The 15,426-nt window shown below is 42.4% G+C and overlaps 1 pseudogene; it reads left to right on the top strand.

Moving 5' to 3' along the window:
- Nucleotides 1-196: 196 nt before the first annotated feature.
- On the top strand, nucleotides 197-2,679 carry LOC140857953 (uncharacterized; annotated as a pseudogene).
- The last annotated feature ends 12,747 nt before the right edge of the window (nucleotides 2,680-15,426 follow it).

Raw genomic sequence — 15,426 nt, 5'->3', positions numbered from 1 at the left:
ACTTTTTGAGAGATTTCTTGCTCATTTTGGCCTCTCTAATTTTTGTTGTATTCAGGTCAAAATATTCTGATACAAACATCATGTTTTAAGGAATTTCATTCAAGTTTTTCAGAGATTTTATTCTTTATTATTGTCAAAGTGATTTAAAGGAGCTCATCTATCATTTTAAGCAACCTCATCTAACTTTCTAATAGTCATGAATCCAAAGAACATTGAAAATCCAATTTTCATGGCTGTGTGCTCTTATGGTATGGAGGGCCACATTATTTCAATTTCACAAGATTCAACTCTTAATTACATTGTCAATGAAATAGTGGAGAGATGGAAGCATCTATCCCCTGCAATGATAAAAATCAAATTCTATATTCCTAACAATTCAATAATGCTTGTTAAGCTCATCGTGGATAAGGATGTTAGGAATATGTATAAAATATATTTGAAGTTAAAAGTTGTGATAATTGAGATGGTTGTATCTCATTGTATCCTTAACTGAATCTCCTAAAATGGTAATCAATATGAGGTAATACAGAATTTAATTACAAATTATATATCTTTTTTTATTTTTAATTAGTTGTTTTGTGCATTTATATATAATTGCAACATGAATATAGTACTTATGATATATGTAATAGTTCAAAATTAATTGGTAATAATATAATGAAAGAATAATCCTTTTATATTGTAGGGTTAGCGATCCAATCTATGATGCTGAACATACAAGTTGTTGCAAAAATGGTCAAATGGTTGATTCATTTTACTTTTCATCATTTCGTAGCTCGACTAATTTCATTTGAGTTGTTAAAGAAATAAAAGCTGCAATTGAAGATGAACCAAGTCAAAAAAATACATTGAATACTTGGAAAAGCTATATAGAAGATGTAGGTCAAGAATTCAAGGATGTTAAAATCCTTCGTGCTACAATTCATAAGTTCTACATTGCAAATTGCAGAGATTTTATGTTTGTCAAGAATGATTGTATGCGTGTGACTGTGGAGTGTGCATATAATGGATGTGGATGGTGCATTCATGCTTTTCGTCTTGAAAATTATGATAGGTTTGCAATTAAAATCATAAACAATGAACATACATGCAAAGTAGGGTTGCAAAATCGATATTATCCCAAGGCTTTGAACCATTAGGTTCCAAATGTTTTCAAGGAGAAACTCCAAGATATGCCTTTATATAGGCTGGCTGATATTATAAAAGATATATGTCATGAATATGGTATGAAATTGCCATATCATCAAGCATGGCATAGAAAAGAGGTTGCTATCAAGGAGATCTATGGTGAGAGATCAGTATCTTATAAAAAGATACGATGATATTGTGATGCCATTCTTCAGACCAATTCCAGTAGCATAGCAATGTACGAAACCATTGAAGATCGATTTAGATGCCTATTCATTTTATTTAAAGCCTCAATCACTGGTTTCATAAAAGATTATAGACCTCTAATATTCATAGATGGAATATTTGTTAAGCATAAGGATGGAGGAGTTTTACTTAGTGCTATGGGCAAAGATGCGAATGATGATATGTTCTCCATTGCATATGCTATTGTTAATATAGAAAATAATGACAATTGGGATTGGTTTTGTTGGATATTGAAAGAAGCCTTAGAGTCTTGCATTGACTATCATGGGCATCATTTTACTATAATGACAGATAGACATCAGGAACTTATAAAAGCAGTGTCGAAATATTTTATTGGTAGCTACCACTCATATTTCATCTGTCATGTCAAAGATAATTACAAAAATCAGGTATGCATCATATTCTTCTGAATTTTTAAGTTAGATCTTCAAAATATCTGGGTTTATTAAGTCATTGTTATTCTTTCATTGTTGTACATGTAAGTGCTTGTCCATTATCATGCAATTGAAAGGAAGAGATTGCTTGATTTATTAAATATGACTACATATACTCCAAACCTGAATAATTTTCAAAAACTAATCAGCAAACTTATAGCCACAAATCTAAGCACAAGTAACTTTATGATGCATGCAAAGCCAGAGCATTGGGCAAATACAGTCTTTCCGGGTCCGCATTGGGGTATCATAATATCTAATGTGGCAGTGTTTCAACAGTTGGATTCTGGAGGCTCGGCATCTTCCCATTCCTCAGATGGTTGATCATATAAGACTCCAGTTAATAAAATTGATGGACAATCGATGGATTCGAGGTTACAATATACAAACCCATCTTTGCCCAGATCCAAAAAAGGTGTTACAAAAAAATACAGAAGAAGATCGAAGGTTATCTATCTTTACATCGAGCATTATGATTTACGATGTACAAGATATAAAGTACTTATGTAAGGTTGACTTACAGAAATACACTTGCTCTTGTGATGAATGGCGAATCTTTCGGATGTCATATAAGCATGTATGTGCATGCATTGAGAAGGCTGGTAGATCTTTATATCACTTCACTGATAACTATTTCGAAGCTGACATGTATAGAGCCACATATGCAGAATATATCAATCTAATTTTTGATATTGAGTTGAGTCAGAGTACATCAGATGAGATACATATTTTACCTCCTATTATGAAGACTCATCCTGACAGGCCTAGAAAGAAAAGAAGAGCTTCACAGATGGATTTATCAAGAAATATAAAATGTGGATGATGTGAGAAAGGACACAATAGAAGGACTTGTAATGAGGCTATTGAATAATATATAGGATTTGATTTTTTTGTTTTAAGAAGTAGAATGGTTGAATATTGCAAAAGTATTATTTGTTATGAACTTGTAAAATCAAACAATATAATATATAGTTAAATGAATATCGTACACAGTTATATGAATACTGCACATAGTTAAGTTAAGACTGCACACAGCTAAATTTATATGATATACAGTTCAATGAATATGGCACATAGTTAACTAAACATGATACACAGTTAAACTAATATGGTACATAGTTAAATGAACATCATATACAGTTAAATTAACATCGTATACAATTATATGAATACTGCACATAATTACTTGAACATCATACATAGTTAAACTAACGTGGTATACAATTAATTGAACACTGCACATAGTTAATTGAATATTATATATAGTTAAATTAAGATCATAAATAATTAATTGAACACTGTACACAGTTAAATTTATGTGGTACATAGTTAAATTCAACACTGGATCATCTCGTTTGAAAAAAAGATGTTGGCACATTATTTTTGGCTCGGCACACCATAGGGGGCAAACCCATGGAATGACACTTATACCAGGGGCGACCCATGGATTGACCCCAAAGGTGCCATAGACCCCGCATAGAGGGCCAAATTTTGATGTATCTATAAGGGGTATCTAGCTCCAAAAATATCAGCACATACACTCCACAATCTACGGTATCATGGTATGTAGTCAACTAAACATGGTATATAATTAAACTAGCATGGTATATATTTAAATTAACATCATACACAGTTAAGCTAATATGGTACATAATTAATTGAATCCTGCACACAATTAATTGAACGCTGCACACAGTTAAATGAAGTCTACGCATAGTCAAATAAATCCTGCATATAGTTAATTGAATATTATACACAATTAATTGAACACTATATACAGTTAAATTAAAATTATATACAATTTATTGAACACTACATATAGTTAAATTTAACATTAGATCATCTCCTTTGAAAAATGAATGTTGGCACGCTATTTTTGGCTCGGCACGTCATGGGGGCAAACCCATGGAATGATGCCTACGCTAGGGGCGACTCATGGATAGACCCTTACGATGCCATAGGCCCAACATAGAGAGCCAATTTTTGATGTATCCACAAGGGGTATCATAGCTCCAAAAATATCAGCATATACACTCCACAATCTATGGTATCATGGTATGTAGTCAACTAAATATGGTACATAATTAAACTAGCATGGCATATAATTAAATTAACATCATACACAGTTAAGCTCATGTGGTACACAATTAATTAAATCCTATATATAGTTAATTGAATCCTATATACAGTTAATTGAACTCTGTGCATAGTTAAATAAATTCTATACACAGTTAATTGAACATTGCACATAGTTAAATTAAAATTATATACAGATAATTGAATACTGTACATAGTTAATTGAATACTACACATAATTAATTAAATACTGTATACAGTTAATTGAATCCTATATACAGTTAATTGAATAGTGGACACAATTAATTGAATCCTATACATAGTTAAAATAAAATCATACACAGTTAATTGAATAATGCACATAGTTAATTGAACATTGCACATAGTTAATTAAATCCTATACACAGTTAAATTAAAATTATATATAGTTAATTAAATACTGTACATAGTTAATTAAATCCTATACACAGTTAATTAAACACTGCATACAGTTAAATGAATCTTACATACAGTTAATTAAATACTGTTCACAGTTAATTAAATACTGTACAAAATTAATTGAATACTGCACACAGTTAATTGAAGTCTCACTATAAAAAAATTAAGATATTGGCAATATCCATTAGAAACGATATTTTTACCATCACTAGTATATCTATTAGTGACGGTATTACTGATGACAATAATTCTATCGCTTATAATTATTTTATCGATGGTTATTAAAGATGATATTTTCATCATTGCTAATGTTAGTTTTACCGATGCATAAATAGTATTAGCGATAGCATCACCGTCACTAATAATCATTAGCGATGGCACTATTAGAGACAGCAATCGCCATCATAAAAAAAAAATTATTTATTAAAATTATTAGAGACGGTGAAAAGAGTATTAGCGAAGATAATTGTTGTCTCTAATAATCATTAGCAACTATATTCGCTATCACAAAATATTAAAAAAAAATTATTTATTAAAATTATAAGCGATGATGAAAAGAGTATTAGCTATGGCAACTACCGTCTCTAATAATCATTAGCTATGGTACTATTAACGATGGTATTCACCATCATAAAAAATTAAAAAAAAATTATTATTAAAATTATTAGTGATGGCAGGAAGAGTATTAGCGATTGCAATTACTGTCGCTAATACTCAATACAGAATATAATTTTTTTTATTTTTTTTTGAATATGATATAATTTTAAAATTTAAAGTCCATCTTTATCATTCATTATCTAATAATTATCGTTAGAGTATCGTCACAAGAAATCATCTCGATCCGATAGTCCTAACCATGTCGATCAATAAAATTCGATTTCGATGATCATGAACGACCGCATGATGATCTAATAGATAGATACAATCGATGGATTCAAAAATTTACAACGATGATCACGATGGTATTTATAGCATACTACCAAAATTTTACTTCAATCAGACATCATTATTATTATCAATTTAGCATGGGATGATTTTGATCGTTAAATAAATAATGAATGATTAAAAGGCTAAATGACATTCGATTATAAGATAATTTTTTAGATAAATGATCTTTGCTACTACTTTAATCGTTAGTATGGTGGTGATTATAAAATTCAAAATACGTGTATATGAATGATCCAAAACTTTATATCTCTTGATACTTGTTGGGTATAGAATCCTCCCTCCAGTCGAAGTTCGTGTCAGGAGTGACCACTCAGGGATTCTACCAACGTCCGACCTTCGGCGACTTCTCTCCTACGGTCGAGTCTCCGCAGCATTCCCGAGTTCTGCCGACGGATAAACCCCCACCAGCGTCGACCAAATTCTTCACGACTGTAGGAAGACTTCGTCCGGACTCCTACGAGAGCCGGACTTCGCCCCCGACGTCAATTGCAGGTAGACTTCGTCCGGACTCCTACGGGAGTCGGACTTCGTCCCCGACTCCGACTACAGCAAGACTTCATCCGGACTCTTACGGGAGCCAGACTTCGCCCCCGACTTCAATTGCAGGTAGACTTCGTCTGGACTCCTACGGGAGCCGGACTTCGTCCCCGACTCCGGCTGTAGGAAGACTTCATCCGGACTCCTACGGGAGCCAGACTTTGCCCCCGACTTCAATTGCAGGTAGACTTCGTCCGGACTCCTACGGGAGCCGGACTTCGTCCCCGACTCCGGCTGCAGGAAGACTTCATCCGGACTCCTACGGGAGCCAGACTTCGTCCCCGACTCCGGCTGCAGGAAGACTTCATCCGGACTCCTACGGGAGCCGGACTTCGTCCCCAACTCCGGCTGCAGGAAGACTTCATCCGGACTCCTACGGGAGCCGGACTTCGCCCCCGACTTCAATTACAGGTAGACTTCGTCCAGACTCTTATGGAAGCCGGACTTCATCCCTGACTTCGGCTGCAGGAAGACTTCATCCGGACTCCTACGGGAGCCAGACTTCACCCCCAACTTCAATTGCAGGTAGACTTCGTCCGGACTCCTACGGGAGCCGGACTTCGTCCCCGACTCCAATTGCAGGCAGACTTCGTTCGGACTCCTATGGGAGCTGGACTTCGTCCCCGACTCCGACTGCAGGAAGACTTCATCTGGACTCCAACGGGAGCCGGACTTCGCCCCCACTTCAATTGCAGGTAGACTTCGCCCGGACTCCTACGGGAGCCAGACTTCGCCCCTGACTTTAATTGCAGGTAGACTTCGTCCGGACTCCTACGGGAGCCGGACTTCGCCCCCGACGTCAATTGCAGGTAAACTTCGTCCGGACTCCTATGGGAGTCGGACTTCATCCTCGACTCCGGCTACAGGAAGACTTCATCCGGACTCCTACGGAAGCCGGACTTCGTCCCCGACTCCGGCTACAGGAAGACTTCATCCGGACTCCTACGGGAGCCGGACTTCATCCCCGACTTCGACTGCGGAAAGACTTCGTCCGGACACCTACGGGAGTCGGACTCCGAGCTCCTACTGCAAGCGACCCACTCCGAGTTTCCGCTGCAAACGATCTACTTCAAACTTCTACCACGAGCGGTCCGTGCCGGATTCCTATCGTAAGCCTTCACCCGAGCTTTCATTATGGATGAATTCCTTTCGGATTTCTGTTATAGACAGGCCTTGGCTGAGACTCCTCGACAAATGATCCCTGTCCGGGCTTCTACGAAGACTGGACTTCGACCGAACTTCTATAAGCGGGCAAATGCCGTGCTCACGAAATCCAGTAGCTGGACCCCTCCGACGGACGAACCTCTCCAGCACCATCCTACATCCACCGTCGGTCGGCCCTCTGCCAAAGTCTGCGTGAAACCAGGCTACGCCTGTGGGAAGCCTCTGACCGAGCTCCTATGGCAAGTGGTCCTCGCCTGCCGCCTTAAGCCCAAGGCACCCAACAGGATTTGCAGCATCCGAGCTCCTCTCGGATGGCTAGCTAGCCACCTCTCTCCGCCAGACACCCCAACCGAACTTCGGCCGACAGGCCTGGACCCCCTGACAGGCCGCAGTAACGGCCATGACTCTGCTCCACTTCCTATGACAGATTCTGCGCGGCTCCATCACTCCTCGCAGACCACAATAATGGCCACAATTCTGCTCCACTTTCTGCGATGGATACCGTGCGGTTCCTCCACCCTCTGGCAAGTCGTGACAACGGACGCCGCTCCACTCCCCACAACAGACTCCACGTGGCATGTCCCGGTGATGGCCACGATTCCACTCCACTACTCTTCACAACAAACTCTTCCTGACCCCGAGCAGTCCACTGCCAGATGGTTTCAAACATCGCTATCAGTCTGTTGCCCCCTCCACCTATAAAAGGGGGACCCCAGATACATTACTCTCTAAGCTCTAATTTTTATCTCAAAAATTCTGCTAAAATTTTCATTCGAGCACTCCATTTTTGTTAAGGCAGAGAACTGACTTGAGCGTCGGAGGGTCTTGCTGGAGCAACCCCAACTCCGGTTTAGACTTCTTTTGCAGGTCCCGGCGGCGATCGCGACTCCCTCGACTCTAGCTTCTCCGACGCAGACGGATTTTTGCACCAACAGAATTGACGCTAGAGGAAGGGATGTGTCTTCACGGTACCCTTGTTCTTAAAGGAGCGCTCAACGGGACCATCTCCGGTCATCTTCCCCGATATCTTTCCTCCAGTCTCCTGCCTGGCCTCCACCTGATGCCTCCCCGAAGGGCACCCTTCGGGCGGTCAGCGACCTCCGCGGCCAGGTCTCAGCGAGCTCCGCAAGCCCCAACCCTATCTCCGACCTCCCAGACTCCTCCTCCTCCGACAACAGCAGTCGGCATGGAGCAATCCGATGGTCGGCCTCCGACAGATTTCACCAACACCATCTTGGAAGAATCCCGACAGGAAACAACTGATGTATTGATCGGACCCCTTAAGCGACAAAGGATCGAGGAATCCATAACCTTTACTGAAGAAGATGCCCGGAGAGTTCAATTTCCTCATGACGATGCAGTTGTAGTTTCTTTAAATATAGCTAATTACGATGTCCGCCGTATTCTTGTCGATAATGAAAGTTCGGTCGACATTTTGTTCTATGATGCCTTCTCAAAAATGTCCATCCTTGACGATCATTTGGGGCCGATTAGCTCCCCCTTGGTAGGGTTTACCGACGATACTGTCCCGATGGAGGGGGTAATAACCTTGACTGTGATTGCGGGTCGATATCCAAAGCAATCCAGGGCTTTGGTGAATTTTCTGATGGTGAAGGCACCGTCAGCCTACAACGCTATCCTCGGCCGATCCAGTCTCAACGCTCTCCAGGCCATGGTGTTAACCTATCATTTGAAATTAAAATTGAAGGAACCAGATCTAGGGTTTCAGGGTTAGATCTTGAAAAAGAGGGTTAGATCTTGAAACTTTTTCAAGATCATACAGCGAAAGACTAAAATAAATCAAAATTTATTTTCTAAGATCAGAAAATCTCTAGATCTAAGATCCTATTACATGATTATTACATGGTATTAAATCAGAAATTAAAATATATAAATATAGCATGAACTACATGTTGATCATATCAACATGTTTCTATACTACATCTAATATATGTATTAAACAATAGATCAGATCTATTATCTTGCAAGTTAGACGTTCTAACCTTGTTGATCTGGGCTTGAGGATGATGTTGCAAGCCACACATACGTCCGGCCTCTAGGAGTCGTCCACACGAACCCACGAATCTCGATCAGAAGTCCTGCTTCAGGAAATCAGCACAGTATGCTAGTACTGCGCTGATCCTTCTTTGATGGTTGATCAGGTGCCTCCTTCTTCTTGATTTGAACTCTTCCAAAGATGAAAGTAGAAGGAGGAGTTTCAGATCTGAGACACTCTCAGGAAACTCAAGATGGAGGGAGGAAAGATATAAAAACAAAAACCCAAGAAGAAGACCCTCTTCTTCTTCACGTTTTTCTCTCTAGACACCCAAACTTGCGTCTTTTATATCTCCACGACCCAAAGATATTTCTCTCTGATTTTTGGATGGCACAAAGGTCTCTCAAATCTCTTCTCCTAAAATTTTATAAAGAAACTCATCTTATATAGAGAGATATGATAGAGTCCTTATCTAGGTCAAACACCTAGTCAAGGCTTATCCAAACATGGCAAGTTAAGGGATGCCCAACTCTTGAGCACCTCCTTCATATTTTTATGTATGGATCAACAGAAAAGGATGCACAATGTATACCCTAAAAGCCATGAAAATTTTAAAAAAAATTTGGATAAATTCGGTGCAAAATTGAAAGAGTTTTGGATTTCTAAAACTCTATCTCATAGAATTCGAAATCCAAACTTATTCCTTTTAGATTTGATCCAAACTACCTTCCATGTAAGAAAGAAGAGAGGAGACCTTTTGTGAACGTGGGAGAGATCTGAGAGAGGGCTTTTGTCGCACAAAATAAGTGGAGATTGACATTGAATAAGAGAGAGGGCGTGGAGAAGGCTTATGTGGCGCAAGGTGGAATCCTAGTCTTACTAGGATTCTGTCTTATGACTTGTTTTAATTTGATTTTTCAAACCAAATCAAATCAAAATTAGATCAATCCAATTAAAATAGGTCTTAACCCAATTAAGAACCTAATTTAATCAGATTAAATTAGATTTAAATCTGATTTAATTTTTAATCAAATTAAAAATTAGATTGACCCAAGTCCTAGTTGAACTAGGACTAGTTTTTTCTTGCACTTGGCTTATCCAATAAACCAATTGGACTTGATCCAATCAAGCCCAAAATAAATCTAATTAAATCATATTTAATTAGATTTAATCTCACCAACCATCTGATCGGATCATGAACTCTAATGTGTGTGACCTCATAGGTCCAAACCTAAGCCGGTAGCATAGGAACAAATTTCTATACCAATCGAAGTGACCATCTAGCAATGGTACCCGACGATCGGATAGGTCGAATGTATAGAACAACATCCTTAGAACCCATGCGGATATAGTTTTTATATAATTCATCCCCTTGACCAAAATGATCATAGGAACCCCAGAGTTTAACTGTCAACTCTGATCAGGTTGTCCACATTGTATTTCAAAATATCAAATCCATCTGATGGATTACCCTGGCCAAGATTTTGCTAAATTGAAATACAGCGACTCATTCTTCTCCAACTCTTGGAGTGGTCAATCCCATCTCGATCACACTCTGACTTCGCAAGTACTTGACTGTGCCCAGAAGCCTTCCGTCCCTGAATTAAAAATTCAGTTAGTCCAGTACCAAACCACAGTGAGTTGCTTGCAAGTCACTGAGGCGATCTCAAGTCTAAGGGACACTTATACCTATATCCCATCAGAGACATTCTCGACAGCAGAATGCTCTGGAGTTGGTCACGTTCAATGAGGATGTACCTTTACATCTCACCTGTATGCCATACCAGTGTCTCCACACTCCTTGGTTAAGAGGACAACCAACCCATATGGCCTACAGCGACCTATGCTCGATAGAAGCTGTCGCCTTATTAACAGCTTATCATTTGATCGTAAACAGTTTTAAGGACTAATCGATAAATCCTCTCTTTATCGAACTTAAATAGTCCTAAGGACTTCATCATAACAACGGAGTTCATTAGAAGATGAAAGCTTATGATGAAGATGCCAAATATATTTTATTTATTAACAAATCAATTACAATACTTGGTTGCTCACCGTCAACAGCTTGACGATTGGCTTTTTAGGACACATTTCCAACAGAAATTCCTACTCACCAGGGGGTCGGAGAAGTCAGGGGAGACCAGGCCCTGGCCAGACACTGCTACAACATAGCCTTGCAAAGAAGTGACCAATCTGACCTCTGTCCGGTTGATGGATTGGACGCCCGCGACGATCTCACTGAGGAAAGGGGCGGCCCAATCGAAGACCTGATTTCGATCCCTTTGAACGATGGGGATACGGAGCATGCGGTGAAGATCGGCTCCAACCTGGGGGAAGAGGTGCGGACGTAGCTCATTGATTTCCTACGAAAGAATGCAGATGTTTTCGCTTGGGTCCCAGCAGACATGCCAGGGATTGACGCAGAAGTCATGGAACACTGTCTGACCGTTGATCCAAAGTATCGACCAACGAAGAAAAAAATTTGAGGTCATGCACCGGAGAGGCAGAAAGCGATAGCCGAGGAAGTGGACAAACTCTGAAAGCTAGATTCATTAGAGAAGTCAATTATCCTGACTGGATTTCTAATGTCGTCCTAGTCAAAAAGGCAAACGGCAAGTGAGGATGTGTATAGACTTCAAAAAGCTGAATAAAGTCTGCCCGAAGGACAGCTATCCTCTGTCCAGAATTGATCAACTGGTGGATGCAACCTCGGGCCATGAGCTTCTCACCTTTATGGATGCATTCTCCGGCTATAATCAAATCAGGATGGCACCAGAAGACGAAGAAAAGACTGCTTTCATTACTAACCGTGGTCTTTACTGTTACAGGGTCATGCCTTTGGCCTAAAAAATGCAGGTGCGACCTATCAACGGCTGGTAAACAAAATCTTCAAAGAGCAGATCGGCCGCAACATGGAGCTCTATGTGGACGACATGCTCGTGAAAAGCAAATCTTTCATGAACCACGTCGCCGACCTCGAGGAGACCTTTGACGCACTTCGAAAATATAAGATGAAGCTGAACCCAACTAAGTGTGCTTTCGGAGTGACCTCAGGGAAGTTCCTGGGCTTCATGGTATCGGAGTGTGGGATTGAGGCCAATCCAGAGAAAATAAACGCCATCCAGGAGATGGCCGCCCCGAAGTCGATAAAAGAGGTTTAGCGCTTTACAGGGAGGGTGGCAGCCCTGAATCGCTTCGTTGCGAGGTTGGCCGAATGGTGCTTACCCTTCTTCCAAACCCTCAAGCGGCCGAAGGACTTCTGTTGGACCACTGAGTGCCAACAGGCGTTCGAAGAACTAAGGAGCTACCTCGGCTCACCTCCACTGTTGGCGAAGCCCGAGCTTGGAGAGGAGCTATTCTTGTACCTGGCGGTCTTCCCTATGCTCTCGCAGCAGTTCTCGTCAAGGAAGAAACAAAAATTCAACAATCGATCTACTACATCAGTCACGCATTGAGAGATGCCGAAATCAGGTACACTAAATTAGAGAAGCTAACTTACGCCCTGTTGATTGCAGCCCGAAGGCTCTGATTCTACTTTCAAGGATACACCGTAACATTGCTCACCGACCAGCCGATCAAGGCGATCCTGCACCGGACAGATGCCTCCGGGAGGATAGCGAAATGGGCGATCGAGCTCACAGAATTTGATATCAACTATTGACCCAGACCGACAGTGAAAGCCCAAATATTGGCGGACTTTATAGTAGAATGCACTATCTCAGAGGAAGTCGAGCCTGAACAGGATGAAATTGACGGCCTGGAGCCCCGATCGAACTCCTCCGAAGAAGAAGCAGCCCCCCCGATTGCTTTTGGTCCCTCTACATGGACGAATCCTCCAACATGTCGGGCGCAGGCGTGGGTCTGATCCTGATCAGTCCGGAGGGAATCATCGCGGAGTACGCTCTGTGCTTCGAGTTCTCCACAACTAATAATGGAGCGGAATACGAAGCTCTGATCGCAGGGTTGAGGATCGCCAAAGAATTGGGAGTAGATCGGCTCCAAGTTCACAGTGACTCCCAATTGGTAGTGGGACAAGTCAACGAAAATTACGAAGCGCGGGAGGACAGCATGGCTAAGTATCTTAAAAAGGTAAAGGAGCTCGTCTCCGCCTTTAGTAGCTTCCACATCAGGCAGATTCCAAGAATGGAAAATACCAGGGCCGACCTTCTCTCCAAGCTGGCTACGCTGGCTCCAGCTGAATTGTCCGAGGGCATTCTCTTTGAAGTTCTAAAGTGCCCAAGTACGGAAGAGTTGCGGCCCGTGATGGAAATTGATCATGAGCCCAGTTGGATCGACCCACTGGTGGCATATCTCAGGGATGGAGTTCTCCCTCATGATGCAAAAGAAGCTCGGAAGCTTAGAAATCAAGCCTCCCGGTACATCCTCTACGAGAACAAGCTGTACAAGAGATCATACTCCTTGCCCCTCTTAAAATGTCTCCGACCTTCAGAAGCTGACTATGCCTTGTGGGAGGTGCATGAGGGAATCTGCGGAAGCCATCTAGGGGCTAGGTCCCTATCCCACAAGTTGCTCCGCCAAGGGTATTACTAGACGACAATGTATCGTGACTCCATGAATATGTCAGAAAGTGCGACTGATGTCAGAGGTATGCCAATGTCCAGAGACAGCCTGCTGCTGAGCTTACACCCTTGAGTGCCCCATGGCCGTTTGCGCAATGGGGAATGGATATCCTTGGACCTTTTCCCATGACGTCGGGGCAGAGGAAGTTTCTCCTGGTAGCAATTGACTATTTCACCAAGTGGGTCGAAGCCGAACCGCTGGCGAAAATCACAGAAGCTAAAGCGCAAGACTTCGTCTGGAAGTCAATCGTTTGCAGGTTCGGCCTGCCGAGAATCCTAATTACTGATAATGGGCGGCAATTTGCAGGAGTGAGATTCGTCGAATTTTGTGAAGACCTAAACATCTCCATAACTTCACATCGGTAGTCCATCCTCAAGTGAACGGCGAAGCCGAAGTGACCAACAGAACTCTGCTGCAAGGGATCAAGACAAGGCTCGAAAAGGCGAAGGAAACTTGGGCAGACGAACTTTACCATGTGTTGTGGGCGTACCAAACTACTCAAAGACTGCCCAGGGGGGAGACCCCCTTCGCTCTAGCCTTCGGCACGGAGGCTGCTATCCCAATTGAGCTCAAGCTTCCGTTGGCACGAGTCATGGCATTCGACGAACATCACAATTCGCAAGGTCTTAAAGCCAACCTCGACTTGCTGGAAGAAAAGCGGGAGGTAGCTCAAATTCGGATGGCAGCCTACAGACGGAAAGTCGCCCGCTATTACAATTTTCGGATCAAAAATAAAGTCTTTAGAGCAGGAGACCTAGTGCTTCGACGAGCCGCTGTCTCGCAACCTCAGGATCGAGGGAAGCTTGCCCCAAATTGGGAAGGCCCATACGAAGTCAAGGAAGTAGTCCGCCCCGAAACTTATTACCTCAAGGAGCTCGGAGGAGCAGACCTCCCGCGACCATGGAGCTCAAAAAATTTATAAATGACGATTGAAACAAACTGTGTCGAGAGCGGGAGGAGACCTCGACAAAGTCGAAGGCCCGGTTACATTCAGATCGGATGGGGGGAGAGGCCCTGTAACGCCCATATGTGCCCCCACAGCCATGTTAGGAACAGGAGGAGAACCTCGTCCTAACATGAGCAAAGTCGAAGGCCCGATTACATTCAGATCGGATGGGGGGAGAGGCCCTGCAATGCCCATATGTGCCCCCACAGCCATGTTAGGAACAAGAGGAGAACCTCGTTCTAACATGAGCAAAGTCGAAGGCCCGATTACATTCAGACTGGATGGGGGAGAGGCACTGCAACGCCCATATGTGCCCCCACAGTCATGTTAGGAACAGGAAGAGAATCTCGTCCTAACATGAGCAAAGTCAAAGACCCGGTTCCATTTAGATCGGATGGGGGAGAGGCCCTGCAACGTCCATATGTGACCCCACAGCCATGTTAGGAACAGGAGGAGAACCTCGTCCAAACATGGGCAAGTCGAAGGCCCGATTACACTTAGACCGGATGGGGGGAAAGGCCTTGCAATGCCCATATGTGCCCCCACAGCCACGTTAAGGACAGGAGGGGAACCTCGTCCTAACATGAGCAAAGTCGAAGACCCGGTTACATTTAGACCGGATGGGGGGAGAGGCCCTGCAGCGCCCATATATGCCCCATAGCCCTGTTAGAGACAAGAGGAGGACCTCGTCCTAATCAGAGCTGAAACCTATTACGTCAGAAATAGGGAAAGAACCTCATCCCAACACCAATTAAGGTCCGGTCATTCAAGACCGGATGGGAAAAAGGGAACCTTCCCAGCGACCCCTCCACGCTCCCGCGACCCCATCAAGAGCAGGGGGACTAAGGGCAGGGGGAAAACCCTCACTCGAAAAAAAAAAAACAAAGAAACAGAAAGGAAGAGGGGTTAAAAGGGAAAGCGACGAACTACAT

The sequence above is a fragment of the Elaeis guineensis genome, chromosome 5 (assembly GCF_000442705.2).
Source record: "Elaeis guineensis isolate ETL-2024a chromosome 5, EG11, whole genome shotgun sequence".
NCBI lineage: Eukaryota > Viridiplantae > Streptophyta > Magnoliopsida > Arecales > Arecaceae > Elaeis > Elaeis guineensis.
Note: the sequence above shows the minus strand (reverse complement) of the source record. Positions and strands in the feature narration are given on the sequence as shown.